Consider the following 6,782-nt stretch of genomic DNA (forward strand, 5'->3'; position numbering starts at 1 on the left):
GCACATCTCAGGACTCCCTCACCCATGGCTTGAAAGCGCAAACCAGAGCCCACAAGAACATTTTCACTGAAGTCCTGTAATGGGACTAAGAGATATTAAAGTAGACCAGTATTTCACACCTTACTGAGCTGATAACATACTATTGAAATATCTTTATCTTAATAACAAGCAATTAGATTGGTGAAGTTCATTTCTCGCTTTTAAAAAATATTCTCTCCTCAAACTGCTTGTCTGAGATGGCCTACATTTGCACATTGCATTATTAGCAAAATGACTGTGATAATTTCAATTTAACAAATGGAAATGCACAAACACCTGCCTTTGTACTAATGAGCTTGGCCTTTGGAACTCATGGTGAATGGCTGCAGCTTATTAGACATGCCCAAGAAAACAGTGGTTGCAGATTCCATTTGCAGGTTTGTAATTCCCTGAAGTTATCTCATTTTCCCAATTGGGTCCAATTACAATAGTCATGATAAATAACCTTCCATTATTGGTGCATTTAATTCTCCAGAAAAGTAACGGGAAAATGGGTCTGGGGTACTTGCATGAATAGGAAAGAGAGTGTTGTGCATCTTGGGGTCTGGGGATGTACAGGAGAGAGAAAGAGTTTTATAAAGTCTCTGTATATTAAAATAATTTTTTTTCTTAATAAGAAAGCCTGGAAGTGTTTATCTCTTCTTTTTCTTTTTTCTCATGCATCTCTGTTTGTCCCCAGACAGCTTTCCCTTCAGTCATATCATCATAAACCTTTGCCTTGTAGATGGCAACTCCTTGCTTTACAACACTCCAAATCAAGATTACCTGACCTGAAGGAGAAGAAAAACCTTGATTTTTTTTTCTTTTCTACAACATATTCTTTATTTTAGTCCCCCTACATCAAATTTTATATTTTTTTAAGAAAAATATTCTATTTCATTCTTTTATACTTTATCCTAAGGAAATCAGCCTGTTTATCTCAGGCTAAACTGACAAATCACTTGCACTGGAAAGGAGCTGTCCTAGGCCCCTGGTTATGATTCACCAACAGGTGCTGGCATCTCATAACCCAGCATTATCAGAAAGCCAGTTTTCACTAGACTGTCTTGGTATTTCAGCACTCCTGAAATAGGGGGGAAAAAAGGTTATTTCCCATAGCCAGGGCTTCCTGCTCCCTGCACTATCTTGTCGATGTCCATTTTGTATTTCTATACATTCCCCCTGAGCATTGAACTGGAAAATAAAACTGTAGCTATTATTCCTCTCTATAAAAATAAAAATCTTGCATGCTGAGCACTCATCTGGCCTTCATAACACTCCTTTAGTTTTTCCACATTGTGTGACTGGATGCAAGAAAATAGCTCAATTATCTAATGGATATGGGCACTAATGAGGCCCAGGTCACTCTGAGCTAATTAGAAGCAGCCCAGTTTTTTAATGATTGCATTTCTGTGCCCCCCATTTTTCCCATTCTGGTATTTAAATTCTTCCTTATTGTTACTCATGGCTGACTTCCCCACTAATGAATCTGATTTCTCCAGTCAGATGTTTATGAAAATATCATGCCACTCCATGCAAGATGCAGTCACTGAAATGACCCTCCTTCAGAGCAAAATTGTTCTGTCTCAGGGATTCACAAACAGAAAGACTAGTTGTGATATCAGTTGTAAGACTCCAAATTGTCCTGGTCACACAGAGCTCCTAGGATAATTGTTGCTATATCCTGTTTGATTTTTCTTCTAACTCTTGGAGCAATGCAATTAGTGGCAATATGAACATTAATTGACCTAACCACTGAATCAGAAAGGCAACCCCTGGAGAAGGACTGTGAGACTGACAACCCTGGAGGGAAAACCCTGACATTTCTAGTCAGAGTTTCCACAGTCAGGTAAACAAATAGAAATTGGACCATGTCACCATGTGTAGATGTCCCATTAACAAGCCCAGGGGAAATATTTCCTGGGAGCATCAGCAAGTGTGTTTTATGTGGCAAGCAAGCTGCCATTCTGAGGAACTGGTGGTTTTCATGCACAGTCAGGAAGCTCCCTTGTTTATGCATTGCCAGGCCATGTCCCATTCCCAGCTGTGCTTTAATACCTTAAGAAACAAAAGTGACAACTATTCTGCTCCAGAGAAAAATGCTATTTCAGAGCTCAGTCCAACACACTGACATCTACCTGCTCAGCTTTAACCCATTGAATGTGGAAAGAAAACTCCCTAATTTCACATAAACCCTATTAAAATATCCCAGGATTACATCACTACATCATATAATTATAGAATGCTTTGGGTTGGAAGGGACTTTGAAGATTATCTAGTTCCAAATGCCTTTGCAATGAGCAAGGACACCTTCCACAAGACTGTGGCTTCCTAGCTGGCAACATCAGCTATTTCAAGTATTAAAGTTCCACAAAGTACAGTTAATTATCATGTTGCAAGATTTTTAGGGAGTTAAATCCTTTTAAGTCTCATTTGTGGTTTTGTTCAGACCTCTCCAGACAGTTTCAGTTCCCTAAGCAGCCTGTCCAGAAAAGCAGCTCCTGTGACAGTCCTTGCTTATCTGATCTCCAGCTCTCAGCCTGAGAACCTCCTGTCACCAAGTCCTGGACTAGTCTGAACAAATGACAGATGTCAAAATGTCCTACCAGGGAGGACATCTGTGCTCTCCCACATCTTACCTTCATTGATGAGGCTTGGTCAGCTTTACTTGTCACTACTTACAAAATCTTTTAAGCATTTGAAACCACTTGCATTACCACACTGACAATGCAGGGAATTTTTGTGGTCTAATCTCCGTCTTGAAATTCGGAAATTTAGAGGACTGGACATTCCGGCCACTACCATCCAGATGACTTATGAGGGATTTGGAAGTGCGAGGTTCAAACCGATTCATCTGTGCCATCCTTTGCATCCATGGCAGGTGGCAGAGGACTGGGACAATCTGCTACGGGCCCCCTGCGCAGCCCCAGAGCTTCCTACTTAATCTGTCTGGAGGGGTCTGTGGGGCTTCTACAAGGCCCTGCTGGCTGCTAGACCCTCTCCACCGTGCCAGAGGGGCTGGCATGTCCTTCCCACTGCCACCTGCCTCATGCAGAGCCCTTCTCATGCTGCTGACAGGGCCCAGAGGAAGGGGCGGCCTGAAGGCAGCCAGGGCTTTTGTCCCCCTCACCAGTGACAGGAGGCAAAGGGGCTCAGGGAGCTCTGCCAGGCAGACCTCTCTACCTTCACACTGTGGAGGAGCATCAGAGTAGATGCCCTTCCCTCACCACCTTTGCCATTGCCCTGCCCTTTCCATGCCTGAAATACATCTCCTGACTGTAACAGTCTTTTCCATTAGATATTCACACCATCAGCTTTAGGCACCTACTTTAGCTGGCTAATTTAAGAGCTTGGGTCCATCTCACTGGGTACTAACAACAAGCTGTAATTAAATGATATTTTCTATGCTATATTAAACTCTTTCTGTTAAAAAATATCTCATTGAAAAATTGGGAAACAAGTCCCCAGGGCCATCATTAATCCATCTGCTTTCCTAGCAACTTCAGGCAACTGCAAATTTTAAAATAAATTTATACAGAATGCCTCCTTCTCTCATGTCATTCATGATATGGACCTAACTATCTTTCATAGTTGCCTTCTTGGAGAACACAAGTACCAGAGATATTTTGCAGCAGTGTCCCCAGCCAGCCATGAAAGCAGCAATCTCCCACATTCCCAGGTGGCCTTTGACTATTTACAATCTAACACTGAGCTGCTCCTCAGCATCTCACAGATCCATACAGGAAGGAAGATGGTTACATCCACTTTGAACAGGCAGATGAGAGAATAGTTGACAGCTGATGTTCAATTGAAATAAACAGAAACAAATCAGTTTGGAAAGTCTGAGAGACCAAAGTGGGAAGGTTCAGCTTTGGAGAAGGAAGTAGGAAGGTGAGGGGTTTTCTAGCATCTATCTAGAAATCTAGACAGATTTTCACATGATCATGGCATCCTCCTTTTAATTGCAAGCAGTGCAGAATTTGATTTGGAACAGCTATTATACTCACACAGGAATGCATGAAATACGCACAATACTGTTTAGGAAAAAGCTGAGATGCTGGAGAGGGAGCAAGTTAACAGATTTTAGGCAGTTTAGGAGCAGATTAAATCATCCAAACATTCATAGTGCCTCTCTGCATTGCATACATAGGCAACCCCCCCATAGCAGCCAGCCTGGCTAGCTGGGAAGAAGAAATATTCCCTCACAGGAGCAGCCCAAAGCTCATCAATAAAAAGAAACCACCACCCTGGGAGCAGTGCAGGAGGTTTTCAGGGGCAAACTTAAAGGACTGAAGGAACCAGAAGTGGGTCACTGACATCTGAACACAAAACTGCTAAGCCTGAAAATTCTTCCATTTGTTCAGTGCAAAGCACAGTGGAGTCCAGATGTTTAAATTCAATTCTTTAGACAATGAAGATGACAGCAGCTACAATCCTGAAAAGTTTCTTTCATCTTTCAACATGATACATAGATATGTTTCAAAAAAACTCTAAAAAAGGAACTGTGCCTCATTCCTATTATACTTTATTGTTACACATACTCACCTCCCAGCAGCAGCTGCCTCTTAGAGCTGCATTGAAGCAGCCTTTCCATGGTACAGCTTAGGGCAGTGCGTGATCATTAATCTTTTGTTTCAGTTACTCAGTCCTTAGTCCAAATTTAAGCCAATAGAGTGTTTGTTTCATGCAGGTGTATCAAAATTAGGATTTGAACAGCACCCACTTGACATTATTAAACTATAAGTTTTGCCATTTAGCTCCAAGCACAACTGTGAATGTAAGTTATAAATAGACACTTAAATGTTCCTATCAACTGATGTTAATCAAAAATCATGAAGGCTAAGTTTTACCTTTGGGTCCAGAAGGGAAAAGCCTTCCAATTATTCGAAAGATAATTCCATTGCCATGTATCTTCCCTGCCTCTTTGCTGTATGCCTCTCCAAGGGATGTGCAGTGACATCAGAACATGCAGAAACTGCAAAACTTTCTGGCCTTAATTGCAGCCTATAAAGAGTTGGAGCTGCTGCTACCTATAGACAAGCATCAAACACAAACATGGATTTGCTACTGGAAAACAGAAGTGAGAACTGACACAAAGTTGTTAATATATTCCTGTAAGTGTATTGTTCACCCCACCATTGTTAGTGCCAAGCTTTGTGCTAATGAGACACATTAAATGTTTATGGCACAAGCCAGAATCCACAGAAAACATCCAGCACCTCTTGTACCACTTGTACTGGTCCCTCTGTTGTCAGAGCTAATGGAGAATAACCCCCAAATTTCAGTAATATATTAGTTACTATATTCAGCATGTTTAACCCATTAAAAAAATGAATTACTATGTTTTAGCTCTACCAAATAACCAAGTATGGATTAACCTTTGATTTAGATTTTAACATGCCTGAATCTTGTTGTCTAAGGACTTAGCAGGACAGCACAACATTTTTTGATTGACCCACAGTAACTGTGCATAAATTATTTAAAAGTACATTACAACCTCTCAGAGAAAAAAAAGGCAAGTAGTGTTTTAAAATAATGCAACAATCCTGTCCTTGCATATTACACCTGTGTAATCTAAACAAGTGCAGAATGAAGTCATTTACAAGATGAAATAAACACAATTCTCAATACTATGACAGCACTAGAATAAATTTCACTGTAATTTCCACTGCTGTTGTTTCTGAAATGCAAAAAAAAGGTAATGAATGAGTATCTATTTCATATAAATCATTACAGGGCCATCTGGAATCCCTAAATCTAACAGTTTTAAGAAGAATTTTTCAAAATTTTATTTTCCTTTTCACTACATATTAGAGAGTTGGATGTCAAAATTCTCAATGATTATTTATTTTGTTTCTGTACAGATCAGTATCTAATAATAATCCTGACATCTGAGTATCTAATTTCCCTTCCAGGCTGTTGGGTTCAGGGGCCACTGTAACATCTGTAAAAAATAAAATCTGAGATAGCTCAAGGAGGGCATCCAAAATCCCAGGCCACAGACCATATTCACAAAGAAGGTCCTCCTCCCCCTTAGCCATTGAACACAGAACTGGCAGGGAGTGTGACATGTTTTCTGAGACAGAGATATACCTCACACAGCTGAGTTAGTTTCTCAGATCAGCAGAAAAGCACAGATTTTTAAAAATAACAGCAATAATTGTGAGAGATTAAAAGATATCTTTAAACACACTGTAGATTTCTTTGTTGCAAATTTAGAAGCTCAGGAAATCAGAGTCTCCCAAGTTCTTTGAAGAACACTGAAAAGGAAAGGAAACCAGGAACTGTTTCATCTTCCAGTCCTTCTGAAATGGAGATGTGCTTGGCTATGAATAGCTCCACTTTCCCTCTATTGCTGGAAACATTCCCAGTCTGTGACTTATTCTGAAAGAGCAAGGCAGGACCATCCTGACAATGTTCTAAAGACCTTATTTTGTCTGTACTTGAAACAATAAGAACACAGTTGGTCAGTTTGTGTGAAGAAACTAAAGGAGTTGGAAACAAGGGAAAAACAGTTCCTCAGAGAGTACATGGCATGGAGTAAAATATTTATAAACCAAAAGACAAGGTGAAAGGAGTCCCCCAGTCTCAGAAGTGCTGGACTGTTGGAGTCTGAGATACAGATTGTATGCCCTTGTTTTTAATACTTAGTTCTAGAATTCAAAGAAACACTGAATTTCATATAATATGAAATTCATGGGCATGTTTTCATGGTGATACATGAGAACAAATGCTAAAGTTAAATAAGAAAAGTGTAAATGTGT

The 6,782-nt window shown here is 40.2% G+C and overlaps 1 long non-coding RNA gene across 1 annotated transcript in view; it reads right to left on the reverse strand.

The window, feature by feature from the left end:
* Nucleotides 1-6,782, reverse strand: part of LOC107203975 — a 95,266-nt gene that overhangs the window by 65,502 nt on the left and 22,982 nt on the right. The gene's annotated exons all lie outside the window — the stretch shown is intronic.

The sequence above is a fragment of the Parus major genome, chromosome 4A (assembly GCF_001522545.3).
Source record: "Parus major isolate Abel chromosome 4A, Parus_major1.1, whole genome shotgun sequence".
Lineage (NCBI taxonomy): Eukaryota > Metazoa > Chordata > Aves > Passeriformes > Paridae > Parus > Parus major.